At 39.8% G+C, this 24546-nt stretch overlaps 1 long non-coding RNA gene and 1 pseudogene across 1 annotated transcript; both read right to left on the bottom strand.

Annotated features, from left to right (window-relative positions):
* Positions 1-1988: 1988 nt before the first annotated feature.
* LOC125306517 lies at positions 1989-23057 on the bottom strand (annotated as a pseudogene).
* Positions 5615-7610, bottom strand: LOC125306577. The gene is made up of 2 exons (XR_007195574.1): positions 7563-7610; positions 5615-6063 (listed from the first exon to the last, which is right to left on the bottom strand). It is a non-coding gene; the product is annotated as an uncharacterized LOC125306577 (long non-coding RNA).
* Positions 23058-24546: the final 1489 nt, after the last annotated feature.

The raw sequence follows: 24546 nt of genomic DNA on the forward strand, positions 1-24546 counted from the left end.
GATGCGTGCAAGGAGCAGTGAGAGCAGCAGTTCACGCAAACACAGAACGTTAATTTTAATAAAGTATCGATTCTAAAAACGTCGGAAATCGTATCGTTTTTTGCGTGAAGGCATCGTGATACCTTTTTAGTATCGATACACCGTGCAACACTATAAAGAGCCCTCATAGGGAAATTCACAGGATGGCTTTTATTTGTTTCCACTATCAACAGATGATTCCTATTTATGTACCAGCATGCATAATTTGAGCCCCATACATGGTTTAGTTCTTGTGCTATGGGCATGTGAACTTTGACAAAAAAAAGAGGCTGAACAAAATTGACACCCCCCTCCCCCTGTAAAACTGGCTGTATCTTGGAAAGTATTGATCTTACATAAAAGTTATTTTACAGCGTGTCTCCTGGATAACATAGGTACACCTGGTAATTTTTTCAGATTTTTTTTAAACCTAAGTGCGTGGGCCCTGGTTGAATTGACGTGGAATGACCCAAAAAGGTAAAAAGTATGTACTGTATTGCATCAAGTAAAAATGGAATGGCCTGTTTTATAAATCAAATTGTAAATATAATTTAAGGTAAACCTACCATGACATAGATTAATAACTTTGAATTAGGAAAAAAGGATCTCATTTTACATATTCCACAAAAAAAATCAGTGCTATACTATTAAGTTATACTATGAAGTTATACTATTAAGTTATACTATTAAGACTTTGCTTCTCTTGCACATCAATGATCCACTGGTTTGTTGTTTGTCAATAGGCCTATATACTGTGTACATGGAATTAATTTTATTTTAATAGTATATTAAAATAAATTTTAATAGTCAGTATTGCCTTAATGGCATATAGTAATGATATATGGCATATGAAATATTTTCCAATGGGCAAGAGGTTACTACAAAATGATAACTTCAAAAGTCACTTCCTTCCAAAAGGCCTATTTTGGTATGTTAGCACCCCCTTGTGTGTACAAACACTGCTTTGCACTCAGTTTGCAATTTTGTAACACACACTTTGCACAACTGTAGGCACAATGGCTATTATTTACACTATTTTGCCAACTCTCTGGCACACTTTCTCATGTGAAAACTGTTTTAGATAATTAGTTCACTTTGCAATCAGCCTAAGCACTATAAATAAGCCACAGGTAATGTACAATGGGTACGATGGAGTGAGCAGGAAGAGTGAGAAGAGTAAGAATTAGAGGAGGCTGAAGAATAGGACGTGTAGGTGAAGAAGTAGGAGGAAGAAGAGGAGGAAGAGGATGCAGAGGTGAAGAAGTGAGAGGGAGAGGATGACAAGGACAAGGAGGTGAAGTTAGAGGAAGAGGACAAGAAGGAGCAAGAGGAGGATGGGGAGGGGGAGGAGGAAGGGTAAGAAGAGGAAGAAATAGCCCTTTACAGGCAAAAAAAAAATCAGTCTACATGTGGGGATGTTGTCATGTCAGGCCTGGATACGGCATTCCAGAATATATTTTCCCCGGTGCCTTGGACTAGGACATTGCATGTGATGTAGACGAAATTTTGAGAGAGACGACCCGATGTAGACTGATTTGTTTTGTCTCAGTGAAATGCTATTTTGTGTTTTGACTTGGAAAAACACACTTGTGTTTGTTTTGATGTGTGTAAATACAGTAAACAGTAATACCTGAAGTTTGGATCCCTGTATGTTTACAGAACTATGACAAAAGTATGACCTCAAACTGACATAGTCTACCTTGTGCACAGAGAAAGCAAAAGCCAGATGTGTTTTATATTCATACCATCAGTGTGTTGTTGGCACATTGTGTGCTTACTATTGTGATGGCTTGTGTTTACTGTTAGATACAAAAAACACCATTTTTTGAGAAGGTGTGAAGAGTTAAGCAAGGTGTGTTAGCTTTTGCAAAGAGAACTACAATGTTTTGCTGATTGGGTGAGAGGTTTTGCCATTTGTGTGTAGAGTTTTGCAAAAAAAAGCCATAGTTACAAAAAATGTGCTTAAGCAATCAGAAAAAACTGTAACTAGATTTTCTATCTGCCATTGGTTCAGTGTGACTGGGACCTCAAATGTCATTTGTAGCAACATGTCTGGAAAAACAAAACACATAGACAAATAAACAAAACAAAGGCTTTACTGTGAGATTTGTGTATGGGAGTTACTGTAACTTGGTCATAACTTTGAAACCAATAGCCTACACAAATATACAAATATCAGAACAGCTTATTGTCACATAATTATCACTGACATGCATACTTGATTTGTTTTACTGCCATTTAGAATATCAGCTTCTGTGATTTTCTTGTAAGACTGATTTTGCACTCCAAGGGGGTATTCCAAGTACGTGGTTTAGTGACAAACCTGGGTAAGTTAACTCAAAGTAAGTGGTAAACCTCCTACAACAAGAGCCCTATGCCATTTTTATGTTAGGAGAATGAAGCCATGCAGCTCTTCTATTTAGGAGGTTTACCACTTACTCTGATGTGGAATGCCCCCCAGATGTCTTATCTGAATGACATGAAGGAATCTCCCAAACTTGTGACTGAGTGAGCATGTATCACTGTGTAGAGTGTTGATTCAGTCTTCATCCCAGGCGAATTTAATGTTGCTATCTGCCATCTCTTGTTTAATGACAGTGTTGAACTTTACCTCCTGTTCTGGACTTAAGTGGTTTTTCCAATCTCCCACAATCCCTTAAAAAATCAGAAAACACAGTCATAAATAACTTTGTAATGTGGGGAAAATAAGTAAGTAAATATGGTACACTCTTTTGATCCCGTGACGGAAATTTGGTCTCTGCATTTATCCCAATCTGTGAAACACACAGCACACAGTGTACACACTGTGAGGTGAAGCACACACTTACCCGGAGCAGTGAGCTGCCTGCTACAACGGCGCTCAGGGGGCAGTGAGGGGTTAGGTGCCTTGCTCAAGGGCATTTCAGCCGTGGATGGGGGCATGGGAGAGCAGTGCTCAACCACTTCCCCCGCCCACATTTTTCCTACTGGCTCGGGGATCAAACCGGCAACTCTTCGGTTACAAGCCCGAAGCCCTAACCAGTAGGCCACGGCTGACCCAACGTATTGAATGTATCAACATTCTTTTCAGTAAACATAATTCCAATGAGACTATTCATATTAATTTTTACCAGACATTAGTATTAACTCAGGAAATCCACACATAAAGAATTCACACCATTAGAGTCCATAAGTAAAGTTACACAGCACAGCATCTGCCTTTTGTGGCCATACCATTCACACATTTCATGTCGTTTTCACACAATATGCAGTCAGTGAACACATTTCCATAATGCTTACATTTTCTTAACAGACAAGCTATACCTCCCAACAAAACTATGGATTGTTTTTGTAGTATTTACGAATGTTAATACACATGTTAACATCCCACAATGGCAAACACAATATTCCAAACCTTAGATACACTATCAAAACCTCTGCTTCTGCTACCAAATGGTTTTATCTCAGGTGAATCGCCTTGGATAATATCAGATGCGATGTTGATGAAACCTTGTGGCCTAACTCTGAAGATCGCAGAGATTAGATACAGTAATGTTGTGCATTTTTTAGTTCCCCCCCTTTTTATCTGGGCTTTTTGCTGTTGTTTTTTTGTTCAGAATGCTCTTGTGTATTTCATGGATATTTTGTTCGCTATAAGCAATACTGTAAAACTTTTTCTGTTCTATCATACTGTAAAAAGTATTTCTACTGTACCTCCTGTAGTAAACAGTAATGGGAAAAAAAACTGATTTGCTTTTTACTGGAATGCTTTTGAATGTGAATATTACATGTGGACATACAGTTCCCAACCAAGAAATGAAATTCAGTGTAAAAACTGTGGATAGAGCATGTTTTGCATGCAAATACCTGTAAAACTGAAATATAAAAGTTTATGCAGTTTTTGTAATGTCAACAATAGCCAGTATTTTGAAACCTGGTGTACTTTGATTGACCGCATGTACCTTGTGAAGTGAAAACAAGTATTATTCTTTGACAGAATCATTTCATTTTGAGTCAGATTTCCAGTGTTTTGGTAAAGTTAGTGTGTGCAGAGAAATATGTGTTCTGTTTTCAAATGAAGAGTTAGTATATATTTAACAAAATGTATTTTTGAGAAGAAAATTATCTATTTGGCCAATTGTGTTTTGTAGGTGTCAGTCTGTGTTAAGAGTTTAGAAAAAGTATCTGAAGTATGGCTAAGCGCTTGTTAGCGATTGAAAAAAACTGTAATCAGGGCAGCAGTTCTCACATTACATTATGTGCTTACATAATTGCAAAAGGATTCTCCAATGTTTTCTCAGTTAGCATTTTAAAACGATATCAGATTGTAAACAGAATATGCCTTTGGAACATTGGATGAATGGTTGCTGATAATGGGCAATGTAGAAATTGCATTAAAGTTCAGCCATTTCTTTCTACAACAGTCGAGAACCCTTTTGCAATTATGTAAGCACATACTTTAATCTGAAAACTGCTGCCCTGATTAAAAACTGATCTCAGCTGGTTATAATGGAGTGGAATGGAAATTTCTCAGTGACCCCGAACTTTTGACCGGTAGTGTATGTGTAATAACATGGAATGTGACAGGGGGAAAGTAGGCTATTGAACACGCTAAGGAAAATCAGTACACCAAGGCAAGGAAAAGCCAGAAACCAGCTGAAATCTGCAAGTAGTTAGAAAGTATATCTGCAAATTAATGTCAGTTGGGTTAATATTGATGTACTAAGGTGTCACACGAGAAACATCTCCTGATGGGTAAAAGCAAAGAGCTCTCCCAAGACTTTTGCAACCTTAAAATTATGGGAGGGGGTCACACATTTTTTTTTCTAAATGTTTTTAAACAAACATGTTGAGCTGGGAATGGGATATGAAGTGACCCTAGATGTAGGCTTACAATTCAGTGTTTCCTTAATCTTCCTCCGAAAGTTGATGCTCTATACAAATCTTTAGGCCTACCTGCGCATCTTGCAATGATTAGCTCGAATGTGCTGTGTGAGCTTACCAGTGCCAGAACACAATGTGCCCTTCTTTTTCCACAGGATCGCCAGTTATACATTGAATAAGTGCTAGCAAGCGCCGGTGCAGGGGGTCCGAACGCACCCTCACTTTTCGGGGGTAAAAAAAAAAAAAGCGCAGTTGTTGACCACAACACTGACACGACATCGCATTGATTAGAGCATGAACTACAGGTAAATCTACACTGTGGATCTATTTACAGCGCTGTAGCTTTAATTACTTCTGCTCTAGTCTGGCCTCCAAACCAGGTGACTGGTCCAGGAAAAGGGTTATCCTACGAGCAACCCTATGTCTATGCACTAGTATAGCGAGGGTTAGGTTTTTTAACATCCGCACCCACCCGACCCTCAAAAATATGCGCTGATTAACGACCCAAACCCGACCCGACCTATAGCCTAGGCTATATCCTTCGTAGTTCATATTGAGGTAAAGACAATGCTTTCTTATTAACTAAACACTAAAACAAGAATAATCTGCACTGTAGGCTATGCTTCAAGAGTTGTTGCTCTAGGCTTGGCTTGCTAGCATGTTGGATTAATTGAATCTGAATCTAGCTTCATGGACATAGGCTAGGCCTACTGAATAAATAAACAAACTGAAAGATCCTTAATTCTTTATTGCATTTAAAGGTAAAACAGAAGTAGGCTACATCATGTAGCCTAACATGAAATCACTCTGTGAGCTGGCGCACGAGCACAAATACAAACACATTGACACAGACGTGTTCAATCGGTTTAAACCCTTGATATCTGTCTGTTGCCTAAACTTAACATTTTTATGAACTGAACCAGAAATCTGTCTAATAAAAGAAAGTTGAAAATTATCATTATAACATGCATCCACGAACTTAACAAAAATGCATTTGTACGATCCTGTTTGATTTAGGTTAGCTGTTTGGCTGCACTGTGTAAAAAAAGAATGGAATCCACCGTTCCAGGATTTAATCTATTTTCGACGCGCCTCCAGCACCTGACCAGCTGAGCTGAAAGCGCGCTCACTTGATGCGCTTGTTGCGTGAATGCAGGTTGCAGCGCACCCTCTGTCATGCTCCTGTGTGAGAGGGAGAAGGGAAGAGAAGATGGAAGGTCTTGTAGACTAATCATATCTTAACCTGTTTTATGCGCTAATTTGCATACAGTTTAAAAAAACAAAATCAGATTGTCTGATAAAGCCAGGCAAAATATTTTTCATTTAGTTGTCATATGAGATGGGGAAAGAATTACTGAGGAGTTTATGGACATCTACTTCTATTATCCTGTAATTCACCTGTACCACTGTGATGACATTTAAAGGCCCGAAATTAGAAATGGGTGTATCTTAGGATCTAAATGTGATAGAAATATAAACTAAATATGTTTTCCCATGTTTCTGGGCATGAGAAACTTATCTATAGCATTGATAGAACTCTAAGAGGTCAACATCATTACGTGCAGTGAAGATCACTGGCAAAAGATCCAATGATTGTAAATCCAAGTACAAAATGTATCATTTCACCAAACAATTCCATATAAATATGAACATGACAAAAATGTAGCCCTACTTGAACTTGAGCTCCTATCAAAAAGTCACAACTTGAACTCCTATCACAAATCCCCAATGTAACATTGAACAGGTAACATATCAGCATTCTAAAAAGTACAGTGAAAGTTGTTGTAGAGGCCTTAGCTTTTGGGGGTAAGAAAAACTACAAAACAGCTGTGCAGCTTGTGCACATTAATGCTGCCTTTTTGCATTTACAGTGCCTGGTACAACCCTTTTTACAACCACAGTGCACAAGCTCATAGCATGCCTGTGATGCCTCAGGGAGTGTTGTCCAACGTGGCTGCCAGCCTGCATCTGTATCAATCCATCCCCAGTCTGAAAGACTTGGTAACTGTGGGCTAGCAACCAAGGCAAGGTTCCATATTATGTTAGCCTGGTGCATTGCTCTTTTGATGTGTTGCCTCAAAGCAGCTTGTGTAGGGGGGGTGTTTTCCAGGGATCTTGACCTCTGGATAAAAAGTTGTTTCCTTGCTTCATTGACCTCTAAGCATGCACTTGTTCTGTCATAGAGTCAGAACCCTGGATCAAAAGTCAAAAGTAAAATTCCATGACTTTTCTCTGACTTTCCTGAACCTGAATTTCCATGACTTACTATATAATGAATAGTACAATATAGCGACCAATGATTTCAGAGTACCCGCATAGAGGTCAAGAATCTTTTTTAGAGCGGGAGATGAGGCATTGAATAAACACAGTTGGGCTACTTAAGGAAGCCATACAGCTAATAACCAGATATACACCAATTCTGCGTGGAAATGTATTTGTATTAATGCTGCCCTACAAAGCCAAAGAGCAGTATCTGCAAAAATGCCAAACTGAGAAAAACAGCTTTTTGTGTTTTTCTTACACGAAGTATAAGCATGAAATTATATTCAACAACAAGGGGTATAATTAGATAGATCAAAGTGAGGTGAATAAAAAACATTTTGTTTTTTGACATTTAGGTAAAATTTGGTAGTTTTTTAGGCTATACTGCGCTTTGCCTTTGCATTACTGCTTATACTTACTGTCAGACACCAAACAGGACGAGGACCACAAAAGCGTCACGTTAGAATGTTTATTTAAGGGTTGGGGGTTACAGGGGTTTCAGGGGTTCCGGGAGTTCCAAGAGTCTGCGTGTGTGTGTTCCCCCAATAGCCGAGCAGCAATGGCAGGAGCTGGATGATCCGGGGAAGTCCTGGGGAAACACACACACAACAGCAATTGAAACGAAGCAGCAGTACAGTCAAGGGCTAGGCTGTATTAAGTAGAAGAGAGACGGAAGGCAGGTCAAGATTACCGGGGCTGGAGATCAAAGAAGTAGTCGAGCGGGTCTGGGTTCACAGGCAAAGAGTCAGAGTCGTTTTCCAAGACAGGCAGGTAACTGGTGCGGGTTTGCAGACGATCTGACAAGTGTGGACTGAAAAGCAAGGCTTTATATACAGGGCATGATGAGTGGTGAATGCAGTGCAGCTGGTAGGTAAACGAGGGTGAGGCAGAGCAGAGCAGGAACAGGTGGAGGTCATCAGACTTCAATCAGCGCGTGTTACCAGGCAGAGAGAGAGCTCATGACACTTACGTGGCCATATAATAACATTTTGCAGTAAGTGTAACAAGTGATCATAATCACTCAGTTTTTATATTAATTGAGGAGGTACTTACTACATTTTTAGTGAAGATATGCTGCTTCATGCCTTAACAATGGCAACTCTGTCATTTATAAACATTTATGTTAAAATGGAACAAAATCAAATCGGGTATTCTTGTAGACTTTCATGTCAAGCAATATTGCATTGCTGCACACAAAACCTAACCTTTGACACCTTTGCACACTGCTGCTTATATTTATTAAAGTATATGTTAAAGCGATGGTTCAGAGTAATTTCACCCTAGGGTCCTTTGCACCATGACCCCGAGCCAAACACCCTCCCAGAACCTTTTTTCCCTTGGTCGAACCCTGGTCGAGTAACGCTGTCAGAAACTAATGACGTTCTGCAGTCGTAATGGAACCAACTTTAATCTCGTAAATTACCCCACTAATAATGCTTTAATTACTTTTTGTAAAATCTGACTGACTATTTTGAATATGATACTTTCACTGGCATTTAATATTGTGAGACTGTATCATGATAGACACCTAATGTGTGTGTGAGTGTGAATGGTAGTGTGCCTTTTTAGAAGAAAGTCCAGGGCCTTTCTTTAGTCCCAGTCTGTCCCTGCGCACACGCACACACACACACACACACACACACACACACACACACACACACACACACACCCTATTAGAGTAAGGGCAAGTGAAACAAAGGCAGAATGCAGTAATGACAATTGAAATCAAGGCAGTAAGGGCAGATACTGCACTCTGCCTTGGTTTCACTCTACTTTTCTATACAAACTGCAAACTAAAAATGTAAATTTAGCTAAGAAATGTATTAGGTAGCCATATGACATTTTAACAGATTGAAGAGCAGATCATGTACTTCTTATTTGTGCAAAAAAACATTTTTTTGAAAAAGTGCAGATACTGTTCTTAGCCTTTGTAGGGCAGAATGTATTTTGGCAAGTATATTTTAAACTGATACAACACAATTCCCTGATAATCCATGACTGTGCTCCAAAAATGATCAAATTCCCTGACTTTCCATGTCTGGAATAGACTTTCTAAAATTCCATAATATTCCAGAAATTCCATGACCCGTGGGAACCCTGTAGATCAGCACCACAAAACATTCTAGTTGAGACAAGGAAAGATCACTCAACTCTTGTGGCATATGCAACATTTTATGGAAAGCCTCTGTAACTTCTGGATATACACGCCATGTATCCCAGGCAGTCTTTTTACCACTGAATGCAGATGTATCACAGCCAGTGAAAGCATGAAATGCTAGCAGTGCAGAACCCGTGGAAGGACCCAGTGCAGTAACCACATTGTGAATGCATATATAACAGAAATGGCTTCCAGTTTTAAAGGCAATCAACATTTCTTCTTCAATTAAAGAACTGAGTCTGCTGTTTATCGCTCTGTGCTGTTGGACAGTCAAAGGAGAAAGTGAGAGAGAGAGCAGCACACAACCATTTAGGTTCCCAAGTGCCGGAACTTCTGAAACCACACCCAGGCCACACCCAATGCCCCACCCTGTACCCCAGACCTGTGGGAAAATAAGATCCTGTTTACACGAAGGGAAAACGCAGATATTTCAACGTGGTTTGGCCTCTCATTTACATGAAAATCACAAAAACTATTTGGAAAACTCCAGTTTCGCAGTTGCATGTAAATAGGGAAACCAGCGTTTTTGCATTGTGACATGTTGGTCTCTCGTTTGTTTCGAATCTCTGATTGGCCACCTTAGTGTTCATGTCATCCTTCCCCTGCAGTTTTTAATCATTATTGCCCCCCAAAAAATAAATAAATACCCTACTATATATATGCAGGATAACAGAAGCAGATGTTTTGCCAGTGATCTTCACTGCACTTAATTATGTTGACCTCTTAGAGTTCTATCAATGCTATAGATGAGTTCCTCATGCCCAGAAATATGGAAAAACATATTTAGTTTACATTTCTATCACATTTAGATCCTAAGATACACCCATTTCTAATTTCGGGCCTAGAAATTTCATATCACAGTGGTACAGGTGAATTACAGGATAACATAAGTAGATGTCCATAAACCCCTCAGTAATTCTTTTCCCATCTCATATGACAACAAAATGAAAAAAATATTTTGAGCCTGGCTTTATCAGACAATCTGATTTTGTTTTTTAAAATGTATGCAAATTAGCGCATTTTTAATGAGATAAGGCCTAATTTGCATATTTAAACATTAAAATATAAAAAACTTTCAATAAATTCTTTTCTTAGCTTAACACGAGTAATCAACTGAGAAAGTGTCATGGAGATATCTATTATTTTCTTTTTTTTACCCCATTCACCTGTAGTGTCACAATCTGACCTCAGAGGTCAATCACATCTGACCTCAGAGGTCAAACTGAGAATGCCTCCAGATCTTAAATTAAAGCTTAGGTCATCAAGAACAAACCCTGAAAGTTTCATGCTTCTTTCACAAAAAGCAAGATCGTCCCTATTTTAAGAGCTTAACAGCCCCACTAGTAGCCTACATTATTAATAACTAAGTGAGAACTTTGTGAGAAGAAGTGCTTTGTCAATTTTTGACCCGCCCCGTTCGCACCCGCGATATTTTCTGATAATCTTACCCGCACCCGCGGTAACGGGTTGACCCACGCAACACTACTATGCACCAACCGTATCAATGCGACCAACGAGGCTACGATGATACTGAAGCTCAGTTCAGTTATCGTCACCACCACACTTACAAATCGCTGTGCATTACTGCTCTACGCTACCTTCAGTTGTATTTGTTCTTGGAACTTGTGTGTGGAGGGCTACAGAGATTGTTTCAATGTTTTTGATCGTTTCGATGTTATAGGGCTCTGTTATAGGGTAAAATATGTCAGTGATTCACAGGCCAAATTATGCGTGTGCATCTTTGCACTGCGTGGAGAGTGGGAATGACCTTGGCTGCGTGCACAGGACAGAAAATGGAGATTGTGATCATTATTATTGGCTATAGACTACCTCCTTTATTCCTTGAATGGACATTCAGGTTATGCTGGTGTGTCTGTGTCTGTCAATATCAGGCGCAGTTTATTTGAACAGATTATTCACTTAGAACTTGTAGCCTAGACTAAATCACTCTGTGCGTAAAAAGACGCTACTTGCAGTCCAATCAGCTTGAATGAAACCACCCGAAATCACTACACAACACCTAACCACACACCTAACATAATGACAGTTTTTTGTTAGACTTTTTTTTAATTATTACTAGACTATCTTATATCGTAATATCCCACGTGAAAACGTGCGTGAATAGTTGGCCTCTGGAATTTTCAAAATTGTCTCGGGGAACACAGCCCGAAACCAGCTTTTTTTTTTTGCACCCCTACTTTCAAACTCGTTCCGGCGCCGCTGAGTGATAGTTATGCATTCGAAAATAATATTGTTAAAGGCTGCCATTGATAGTAGGCTACCTTGGTGTTGACATAGCCTAGCTATGAAAGAACACATTTTATGCCTATGCCTCTGCCACCAATGCCTATCACATTTTCCAAAGTGAAAGCGGCATTTTTGCCGGTTGGAGAGAAGGGGGTTGTGAGACTTTTGTTTTTTGGGGTGCGCGTACTCCCGATTTTTGTCAATCATCTCACCTCTTATACAGTATGCGTGCTGTAATATAGGCAGTATCCTATCCTGTCCTATTTATGGCACTCGTGGACATTGCATTATCACATGCTGTAGTAGGGGGGCCCGCCTTGATAATCCTGCATAAGGGTCCGATGTTGGCTTGTTACACCGGACCCTTATGCAGGACTGACCATGAGGTCATTATCCACAAGTGGAAAGAACATCACTCCATCATCAACCAGCCATGCACAGGAGCTCTTCTCAATATTTCTGACCAGGAAGTCAGAGGAGTATGCGAAGGCCCACTCTGAAAACGCTCCAGAAAGACTTGGAGGCAGCAGGTACAATTCTTACAGAGAAAACAATAGGCAATGCACTCCACCGCCATGGCCGGTATGCACACTCACCCCATAAGACTCCATTACTGAAGAAAAGCATGTTGAAGCTTGTTTGAAAAATACTGTCTCTTATTTGATGTGTTTTAATGCAGAAATAGACCCTGGGGTCAATTTTCGCTTAAATTACACTTAGAAGTTTGCTACACATTTGGACAAAATATAACATAAATACTGGGAGAATGTAGTCTGGTCAGACAAAAGCCAAATGTAATGTTTAGGCTGCCACACTACACATAATGTTTGGAGGAGAAATGGCACTGCACATCACTCGAAAATCACTACAGCAACAATGAAGTTTGGAGAAATAGCACAGCACATAACTCTAAAAACACCACACACCATGTTTGGAGGAGAAATGGCACTGCACATCACTCTAAACAGCAACAATGAAGTTTGGAGGTGGAAGCATGATGATGTGGGCCTGTTTTTCATCTCTTTACTGGCAAACTTCATAAAATTGAAGGAACGATGACAATTACTGGGAGATTCTTGCCATCCACCAGGGGCCCATTGCACAAAAAAAGGATAAGGGATTAAGCCGGGATATCTCGGTTATCCTGGCTCAATTTATCCAGGATCCGGTTGCACAAAAGCGGGATAGGGGGCAGCAGGATATGTTATGGTATAAGTCAACATGGCGATTTATTCTGTGGAGCTCCAGGATCTATTTAGTCTCATCCCTTATCTCAGTCAGCAGTCACCACAAACGGAAGTTTGTGGTGACTGCTTTTTGAGCACTTATCAGGCATCTATTTCAGGAAGAACTGTGCATACGCAAGGCTTCACGACACCAACCTCACTCCAGTGGTGAAATCACAACACATGATTGGCACGATGTATTCACATGTCGACTTTTGGCTGCTGAAGGGGAGGGTTATGTGTAGACAACTGCCATATTGGCGTTATGAACTAACCCCATGCATTTCTATTGAGGATGTTTGGAGTGCTGTGTCTCCTCATAAGAAAGTCTCTGGTATAAACGGTCCTTCAAAGAGACAGGGACAAAGAAGCAAAGTATAAGGAGAAGAGTAATTAAAGAAGCGTTTCATGTTGAACTACAAGGTCAGGTACAGTTGGTAAAGCCTTAAGATTTCTGTGACTAGGAGGTAGGAATCAAACCCTTCTCTTCAAGCCACTTTCTTCACTCTGAGTTCACACTGAGATGCAGTAAACAGAATATGCAAATGTCAGGACACCTGCCACCGAATAATCAGCACACGTGGTGACCTGTGGCAGGACACAAGAGCTCCCACACACAGTTGCGTGCGTTGCAGTGCTGGAGACGCATCCCGTTCACTTTACATGGGCTCACGTCATCCGTTGCAGAACTGAATTGTGGGTCCGTTGCGTCGCGTTGCTCCCATCGCTAGCATTGAGAAGTTCAACTTTTCCTGCACCGACGGACGACACCAGCCAATCAAATTATGAACAAGCGAAAAACAGGTGGCAACAGCCAATCAAATTACGGTTATACCTTAAGTCATTTGCATAGCTACCGTTGAGAACACCCACTGGCATGCGTTGACGGAACGCAACTGTGTGTGGAAGCCGTTGTAGTTCAATAAAATTTGTCTACAGTAGGTGCTTACTGTAGGTCTTACATGACAGTTACATCTTGGGAGGAATGAATAAAAGTATTTTTATTCAGTACATTTTGTCTTTTCACAGTTTTTTCTCATACCAGAAAAATGAGAAAGAAATGGAACAGACACAAAGAACTCATTTTGAGAACATTTTGCATTTTGTTGTCCAGTGTAGAATGATTGATTGAAATCACACAGTGATTTGACGACAGGATGTGTTGTTTGAAGGCAAGATTTGCTTTTGCTGTAACAGCCTTTTGCAAGCAATGTGTCATTTTGGCCAGAGTGCTTTTGTTCAGACATAGGTGTCAACTGTTTTGAAAATGTGATGTCAGAGTTGACACAAGCATCAAAGCCATCGAGAAAAACTGTAATATGACGTCGGTCCACCCTTTGCTTCTGGAAGAATGTTTAAAATTTCCCATAAACACACTCCTAAACCTTGTGGAAAGCCTTCCCAGAAGAGTTGAAGCTGCTATAGCTGCAAAGGGAGGAGCGATGATTAAACCCTAATGGGGTGTCACTTAAGTCAGAGACTTTCTAATGTGGAGACACAGCACTCAAAAAATACTCCATAGAAATGCATGGGGCTAGTTTGTCACGCCAATATGGCCATTGTCTACACATATCCCACCCCTTCCTCGGCAAAACGTCGACATGTGAATACATTGAGCCAATCATGTGGTGTGCTGTGAATACATTGAGCCAATCATATGGTGTGTTGTGAAGACATCGTGCCAATCATGTGTTGTGATCTCGCCGCTGGAGCAAGATTGGTGTCGTGAAGCCTTGCGCACGCGCAGTTCGACCCAAAGACTGTGCCCGATGAGTGCCCATAAAACGTTGGTATATGGCCGCCGCGTGGAGGGACTTGCCTAAAAGGACTTTGCTTAAGTTCATATGCGAGTCAAGGCAGGTGACCCAATACTATTGGTAATATAGTGTATTTACCGGTACTGAAAAAAATGTTGACGCATTCGATATGTGCTATATTAGCACATTAGCACATATGCATAACCCTCCCCTCCATGCCACAGCCGAACTGTGGCCACACTTATACATTTTCTTAAATAGTTAAATATATAGATATATAGACTTTACTTTACTTTATTTCTGCATTGTTGCACTGTTGGACTTACTCACTTGCACTATCACCATGACCACTATCACCATTGCACTACCACCATTGCACTACCACCATTGCACTACACCATATTTAAGTTTAGTTAGTATAATTTGTATTTTAGTATATTTAGCATATTCTTTATCTCCTACAGTCCTTATTGCTTAGTTGTGTTTTTATATTATATACTTTAATTACTCTTTCTGCTGTTAAAGAATGTGTTTGTGTTGTCTGTATGCTGCTGAGACCTTGAATTTCCCCTGGGGATCAATAAAGTATCTATCTATCTATCTATCTATCTATCTATCTATATCTATTTCCTCCACTGTATCTAATTGCATTATTATAACATCTGTTTTTGACTGGTCAACAACATGGAGACGCTAATCATCTGCCTGAACTTCCCCCATCTCTACTGACTATTGTCTGTAGTCTTACCTTTACGCAGGAAAGCCGACTTTTTGTTGTCCATTATGTCTTGAGGGATCAGGGAGAAGTTGGACATATCATTGGTCTTCATTGTGTTGAAGGTGCAATGGCTCACTATCTGCTCCAGACTCTGCTCTGTCAACTCCCGTCCAAGGAATTTTGAGAAGCGTGCGAGGGCTCCTCTGAGGTCCTGTAAAAGAAAATCCATTCTTAAACAATGGCAAACATGTAAACTGACATGTATCTGAATCGAGTACATCCAACAGTGGTTACACAGGTAACAGACAGTTAAAGGAAAACTCCGGCATTTTTTCACATAGGTCTCTGGTTCTCAAAGTAGTAGTAGTTCTCAGAGTACTGTCAGTACAGAAAAAAACAAAAACAATCGGTGCTACCTAATTCAAGTTGCTGCAGCCAGGCAGCTACAGTGCTACACTCTGGGGGCATGATTTTAAAGATGCCCCCAAAGTGTAACTCTGTAGCTGCCTGGCTGCTCTAGTTGTTGGCTGCAGCAAAGCTAGGTACCAATATGTTATTTCCGTACCGACAGTACTCAGTAATCCTGAGAAACAGAGAGCCGGAGTTCTCCTTCAAGGTTCTTACTGCTATTAGTGTCAAAGTGCAAATGACTTGCCTTGACCATCTCTTCATAGGTCACATATAAAATCCTGTCTCCAAGATCGTTTTTTCTCCAGCTTTTCACATGGTCTGTCCACTTTCCAAACAGTACTTTGGACAAAAAACAAACAACTGTGATATGGTTAAGCCTGTATTCCTGTCATCAATAATTCTGCTGTGAGTCCAACTCATCTAATTTTTTAAACATCTGTATTTTCTGACCTTGCCCTGCAAGAAACTTGTCAAGAAACTCTTCAAACGTTCCAGGATCATCCAAAAAACGGGCCATTTGATGGAAATAGAATGACGACACCAACACGTCTTTAGGATTGCGTGCCACATATATGACCTAACAGTGGGGAAAGTTGTAATTTATGCACAAAATTAAATTATGCCCTTATTTCCACAGTATTATGCCATGTACCTGCTTTGTGTACCAATTTAATAAGTAACAAAATAACTAAGAATGGCAACCTTTGCCTTGGAGGAGAAGAAAGTAGGAGGCATGAGGTGATATGGCATATGGGACACCATGGCTCTTGGTGAGGGTTTGTTGTCCAGAACTAAGGCAGCACGTGTCTCCTCTAGCCAAGGAACTCTGTCCCAGTTAGGTATTGTGTGGACAGGGGTTAAATCTCCTCCATTAAGGATCAAAGGGAGTATTTCTTGCATCCAGATCGTACCTACAGAAGCAAAATAAATTAATGAGCCTATTAGGCTATGTAACTGTCACAGTTAACGCAAAATTAATGGATTTTCAATCCAGATTTCAGTTTGATATAGCCTATACTTTTGCAGGGTTATGTTCAGATTTCTGTCTCTGGCGGCATATGATTGTGCACAGGCTATTGGGCACTTCTGGACTAACATGTACCCACATGCATGCATTCTTTTAACCTACAAACTGCATCCATGACGCCTCCCTCAAATCGAAAAGTCCTCTCGTGAAATATGTGACATACTTATACAATGTATTTGTCCAGTAAAAAAAAAAAAGGCTACCACATGTCTCGTTTGTTAGAGTAACATTTCTTCCACAACAATAGCCTATGAATAAGCAGCATGAATTGAAAGACCGAAATAGGCTACAGGAATGCATTAAGTTATCGATAGACAACAACTAAACCCGGACGGAAAGTTCCAGCCTCATACACCAGGTCTTACCAGATTTAGGATATGTAATGGCGATTACATCGTCATCTCTCACGTTGAATTCCTCAAAGTATTTTAAACTGTCCAAAGAATGTGTCTCCTTAGGACATAGAAGACCATGGTATACGATATATTTTCCATCTTTTTCCATCTTCGATAGACGCCTGTTGCAGCTACCGAGGAAAACAGTTCAGCGCTTCTCCTGTCCTGCTATTTAATAACTACATCAACTCCACCCCCAACACACACACACACACACACACACACACACACAAAAAGTAGAAATGCAGGGATGCAAATGCCGTCATAGCCTAGATGTTGCGCACACCATGACACTTGTTTATACAACTGCGTCCTGTTCTCAGAGCATAATACTTTCTCTGTCTATGATCTACACCACAGCGTTTCTCAAACTAAAGGCCTCCTCGAGAGGATTGCTGATCTGCAGAACCGAGAAGTTAAATTATGCCGGTGCTTCTGTCGCACTGCTAATTTGCAGCAGCATTTTAAGGTATTATGGAACCGCGGACTGAAAGAAAAATAATTTAACAATTTCCCCAGTCAGGAAATACTTCTTAATTTGGTGTCACCAACTATAAAGGCATAGCGGAGGGATTGAGCACTCATGCGATTTGTGGTCCCTGCGCAAGTAAAGCTGGAGATAACTACTTGTGCGTAGGCTAAGCAAGGATATTTACAGTTTTTCCAATTACTAACACACTAAATGACATGCAAAACACATGTTCTGCTTTACACACATTTTGCAATTCAAAATGACACTTTTCAAATGCAGTGAACACTGTTCTCGGCAAAGGACACACCAATCTGACATAAAGTCACATGTTTGCCATTTCAAAACATTGCCATTCAAAATTTTGGCCAACGTACAGTATGTGCCACCTGGCCAAACACCTCAATGGTTAATTGTTACCACTTCAATCAGGAAGTAAGCACTATGAAAAGACCACAGGTGAGCACCATTTTTGCAATGGATGACGTTGCAGAGAGAAGGAGAGGGAGGGGGAAAATGAGAGGGGGAGGAAGAGTGAGAGCTGGTAGAGGAGTTCATGGCTATTTTTCTGCAATTTTCTTTTTCAGTTTACTGTTTTTTGTGATTTTTGTATATGCAAATATTTCTGTGCATGTGAACAATCTGAAGAATATTCTACAATTTGTTTTAGTATCGCAAAGCATACTAAAGATGAGTGCTCAGATAACAGTGTAGTTGGTTAGACAAAAATCTGGTAATTTGAATGTGCCATTTGGTGCAAAAGTTTGATTTCGACAATGCTATATGTAGTTTTGGTTGCAGACCACAATAGTTTGCAAAATTGTGTTTTAGCAATTGGAAAAAACTTTAAAACAATGAACGACTTGGATAGCAGAGATAGCCTATATCGTAGCAAATAGCCTATTGTGATGACATAGCTTTATAAAACATTTATTTCACTCGTCTTGCTGGAGTGAACGCAGACCACAAATATATACGCAAACCAGATGTACCGCAAAGCGGTACAAAATATGACCACCGCTCAGTCCTGCACATTCCCTCGCAAAAATAATTACATTTCTCTCCATCCCCTACTCTTGCAATTTTTGTGTATGTAAATGAGTGTATGCATGTGTGTGTTTGTTTCTGTGTATATGTATGCTCTGTGTGTGTGTGTGGCGGGGGGAGGGGGTAAATGGGGTGTGTGTGTGTGTGTGTGTGTGTGTGTCTGTGTGCGTGCGCGTGTGTGCATGTGTGTGTGCGTATGGGTGTGTTGACATGTATGTGTGTGTTTGTGCATGCATGTGTATGTGTGTGTGTGTGTGTGTGTCTGTGTGTGCATGTGAGGATGCGTGTACTTCCAACATCTCTGCAAGGAGTTATTTATAACTTGGCCAGATTATTTCACTTCCTTATCCCAGAAGACCCCCCACACACACACACACACACACACACACACACACACCACACAGACACACACAAACACACTTTTAACACACATGCCTCTGACCACAACCCACACACAGGAGGACGCAATTTGACTGTGCAAATTTAAGCAGCCGTTATACCACGTTATATACACATAACTTTTCTGAAGAAACCCTCACGAAGCAGCGCAACCGGCCAGGAAGTAAGGCCACAAAAACCTTGCATAGGACCACTTAACTCATCGGCTGTTTTAGTCAAAGTCAAAGTCAAAGTCAGCTTTATTGTCAATTCCTTCACATGTTCCAGACATACAAAGAGATCGAAATTACGTTTCTCACTATCCCACGGTGAAGACAAGACATATTTGACCAATTTTAAGTCCACAGACAACATAACATTCAAGGTAAGTAAATAAGTGAATAAGAGGGCACATATAATAATTGAAAAAATTTTTTTTTGAAATTGGACAGTCAATAAAATACTAGTGCAAATACTGTAAAATACTATAAAATACTGTTTGACCTAAGTAATAAAGAAAGTGGCAAACAGCAGAAGTCTATGTAGGACAACAACACCAAGTTGTAAGTGTACAAGTGCAAGTGTTCAAGTGTGCATGGCCCATTGTGGGTCCAATGTCCAGGATGTTATGTGTAGCTAATTCAGCATCCTTACAGCTTGGTGTATGAAGCTGTTGGTGAGTCTGGTTAAATATTGAGAGGGCATAGATCAAACAGATCAGTCTATCTGGTCTTCAGTGTTGTAAATGTCCTTCAGGGGGGAGTGAAGCATTCCAGCTGTGTTCACTATATTCAGTGCATCGTACAGCTGGATTGTAATGGTGCCTGGTAGAATTGGCTGGTGGAGCACTTGCTCGCCTGAGTTTACACAGTCAGTGATGCAGTGTTGGTGGTCCAGGAGAGGTCTTCACTAGGAATTTGGTGCTGCTGCTCTCTCCACCACAGCACTCATGGTCAGTGGCAGGTGTTGGGTGGATCAAGTCAACAACAATCTCTTTGGTCTTGCTGACGTCAGCTTGTTATCCCTGCACCACGAGATGGTGTTTGTATTGAGTCTCTTCGCCCTTGGTGATGAGACCCACCAGGGCAGTTGTAGACTAAATATCCAAACAGGTGTACTGCCTATGGCCTTTTTTCATTCAGTCCATATAGCCTTCAGTATTTTTTTTTTTTTCCTTGGATCAAGGTTTTTGGAGTGGTGTTTGAGTAAATTGATTGGTGTGAACCAGATTCTTTTTAACAGACTTAACAGATATTATGTCCTGAATTTGCTGATAAGCTACAGATACAATGTTTCCTATGCTCATACAGTGGCTGTTAGAATATCCCAAACAGAATAGATCCTCGTGTTGTCAGCCACAGTTGTCAAGGGATTCTTTTGATGCTGCCCCTTTTTTCACATAAACTCCCCTTTAGTAATTATGGATGCAAGCAATAAAAGCAATTGAATAAATACTGTTGAGACTAAAAACGAAAACATGTAATTACAGTGCATGAAAATGCCCCATCAAAGAATCAGTTCAACTGATTGCACCTGTATCAACTGCTTTCTGCTGAACTAGGCCAACTCTCTCTGTGACTCTCCATTCTACAAGGATATAAGGCACATTTCATCCAACTTTCTATCCATCCAACTTCTTCAAACCATTCACTCATCCACCCATTAAACTATCCATCAACATCCATTAAACAATCTGCCTATCAACATCCATTAAACTTTCTGTCTATCAACATCCATTACACTATCTACATTTTTTAAACTATATACTCCGTCTCAGGCTTTAAGCATACAATATGGCTCTATTAAGACTGCCGTTAAGCAATTAGAATCCTAGGCCAGGTGGCCAGGCTATATTAAATCTCATCTACCTAGTTCAGTCATTCCAACTATTAAACCTTATCTACCTAGTTCAGTCATTCCAACTATATTAAACCTCATCTACCTAGCAAATAATTTAACCTTTTACACTATCCACCTATTTAACTGTTCAGTCATTTAAACTATTTTAAACCTCATCTACCTAGTTCAGTCATTCCAACTATATTACATCTCATCTACCTAGCAAATAATTTAACCATTTAAACTATCCACCTATTTAACTGTACAGTCATTCCAACTATATTAAACCTCGTCTACCTAGCAAATAATTTAACCTTTTAAACTATCCACCTATCTGTTCAGTCATTCCAACTATATTAAACCTCATCTACCTAGTTCAGTCATTCCAACTATATTAAACCTCATCTACCTAGTTCAGTCATTTCAACTATATTAAACCTCATCATGTTGGTTGCCAATTAGCACATCATCTGTTTTAACAATATATTTCACACCATATGTTTTGCATTTTCATGCACTGGTAATTCCCTGGAATTGCGTTTTCTAGTTTATTTTAATGTCATGATTTGTCTGTATATTGTGTCATTATATTATTTTGTCTGTTTATTGTTTTGGGTAACTTCTGTGTGACATTATACCTTTACGAAGGAAAGGTGACTTATCACTGTCCATAACCTCTTGTGGTACCAGTGAGTAGTTGGACATAGCATTGGTCTTCATAGTGTTGAAAGTGCAATGACTGACCACCTGCTCCAGGGTCTCCTCACTCATCTTTTGACCAAGGAAATTAGCATAGCGTCTAACAACTCCTTTTAGGTCCTGCAGAGGAACACATAAAAGATTATAGCATGATATGAATACAATAGACACAAATACAGATCAATGCACTACAGTACATACTAATTAATACACCACTGAATGTAAACTTTTGTAAATGTCCTACCTCAACCATCTCTTCATAAGTGACATATAAAATTCTGTCTCCCAAATCAGTGTGTCTCCAGCTCCTAACATGTGTTGTCCACTTTCCAAACATTACTTCAACAGGACAAGCAGGACATGTTGTGTTAGTTTCAGCCATTGAACCATTTTTTTCTCTATAACCTTATCTTCAGTGTATACACATCTCACCTTTCCCTGCAAGAAATGTTTCTAGAAACTCTTCAAATGTTCCAGGATCAAGGCAACTGGCCATTTGGTGGAAAAAGAATGATGATATCAACACATCTTTTGGGTTGCGGGTGACATATATTACCTGAAATTTTCAAAATATAGATTTTTCATTAAGTTTATTCAGAAATATAGTGTGTTGTGGTATTATGATATCTATTTGCACCGACTATAAGTCAGACTATAAGTTCAGAGTAGGAAGTGAGACTCTTGAAACATCAGAATGTTTACATGCAGGGATGGGCAAAAAAACAAACAAATCAGAAGCTGTATGGCCAATATACATTTTTCATGTAACATGTTTACTGAACACTAGCAATGGATAACTGAACAATGGCGGAGAACGGTGATATTCTTTGCAGTTTACATTGTCTTGATTCATGCAATCCTCTTCTTCATAATCTGATGAGCCATGTTGTTTTGAGTATCTTGGATCGGTCTGAGGTCATTACCTTGGCTTTGGACGAGTAGAAAGAGGGAGGCATGAGGTTGTAAGGCATGTGTGACACCATCACTCTTGGAGGAGCAATTGTATCCATGACGCGTCTCCTCCAGCCAGGGAACTCTGTCCCAGTTTGGGATGGTCTGCACTGGAGTGAAGTCTCCTCCACTGAGGATCAAAGGCAGGATCTCCTGCATCCATGTGGTGCCTGATATAAAAAAAAATCCGACAGTAAATCTCAAGAAGAGAGCATGAGCAATGCTTTGGCTCAAATGTCAATAATAATGTTCAAGTCATTCATAATCAAATAGTTCTACGCGCCAGTAAAGAGGCCATGTTTTCAACTTCACAACTGGCATCATAGAGTCTGAACGTTATAATTCCCCTTAGGACAGTTTCATTCTTATTCATCAAAGAGATGCTATTTCATGTTTTGATTAATGCATTTTCTTTTTTTTATTATTTGTACAGCATATTGAGACCATGCTACAAGGTGATTTTGCACTATAAATAATACTTTGATTGATTGATTGACTTAGTGTCACTATTTGTTGTAATTTGCAGAGAGCCAATCAGTAATCAAACAACTTTATATTGTGGTACTTTAACACACTTACTGTATCTGTCCATTTTCTTACAGAATGCAATTATTTCACATTAACTGGGCTTTCATACAGAAAGTTGTGAAAACAAGTGTTTTATCATGATATACTGGGAGGGTCAGTAGATTGAATGATGGTTAATTCACTCATGTTGAATTTCCCCTTGGCTTGAATTTCTATCCATCTATCTATCTATGTTATTTTAGTTGCTCTGTTAAGATTTTTTTAAATTAGTAACTGTATTGGTGGCAACAAAATTTTCTTTGCCATATCTTCACATTGTTTTCAGATAAAACCAACGTTTTAGAGCCTAACACTGTTGTTAGTGGGCGTTTGCGCCACTGACTGCCAAAATGTTGCAATAGGCTAGATTTAGATTGTTTTGCCTCATTAAATATCAATATAGGTCACAAAGATATATAGATGTTCTCTCTGGAAATCACTGTGGAAGTGTCTGTTAAATACCCGTTAATTATCAACTGCACATACCCATCATATTCATCTCACACATGCTCAGGTCAATGCACATGAGTTACAGTCATGAAACATGGGCTGAATCCCATTCTCCCCTATATTGATAATTGATTGATACCTGGTATATGATTGAGTCCAAGACGCTGAAAAGGCCGAAATTCTGATATGTAAAGCAGGGAATCTCTGTCTTTGTGTTCTACACAGAACTGTTCATCCAATCAACTTCACCCTGTGAATCCAGTGTGTTGAGTGTGAAGTTGTTTTGATGTGAAATGTTTATGATATACTATGGGCAAAAGTATTGGAATACATAAAACCACAGGTCATGCAGTCTGCATTCACAAACATTTATGAAAGAATGGGTCGTTCCGAAGAGCTCTGTAAATTCAAGCATGGTAACGGTCATAGGGTGCACAAAGGTCAGTTATGGTCCATAACGACGTGATTGGGTGAGCTTGGAGTGGAAGAACTTGCCTTGCCTGCCCAGAGCTCTGACCTCAACACCCCATTGAACACCTTTGGGATTAACAGAGATCGCAAGCTAGGCTCTCTCGTCCCAAATCAGCGCATGACCTCATAAATCCTCTAAATGGATGAATAGGCAAAAAATCCTTGACAGACTTTGATGGGTTAGCAATTTATCCATCTAAGCCAGCACATAGACCACATCCAAGATATTCTTTATAACACATCCTCAAATGTCACAGAATTAGCTCTCCTTGTGTGTAAATCTTTTTCTAAATTTGTGGAATCAAAGTAATTTCATAAGGAGGAACAAACCTCAGTGCCAGAGTACTGACTCAGAAACAAACTGACTAAAATTTAGATTTAGTTTGAGTATGGGCCCAATTATCTTTCAGCTGAGAGCCATAGTTGTTTGCACCGTTTGCCACTGCATTGTTCGGTTGTCTTAACATAATTCAGCACACTAATGTCCACCACAGTCTGCTCCATGTTTATTTTCATGGTGATATAATGCAAATTGTACGTAGAAAAGACGTGACGATCTGGCAAAGAGTGTTCCACATGGCATGGCTTAAAAG

This window comes from Alosa alosa, chromosome 13 (assembly GCF_017589495.1).
Source record: "Alosa alosa isolate M-15738 ecotype Scorff River chromosome 13, AALO_Geno_1.1, whole genome shotgun sequence".
NCBI lineage: Eukaryota > Metazoa > Chordata > Actinopteri > Clupeiformes > Clupeidae > Alosa > Alosa alosa.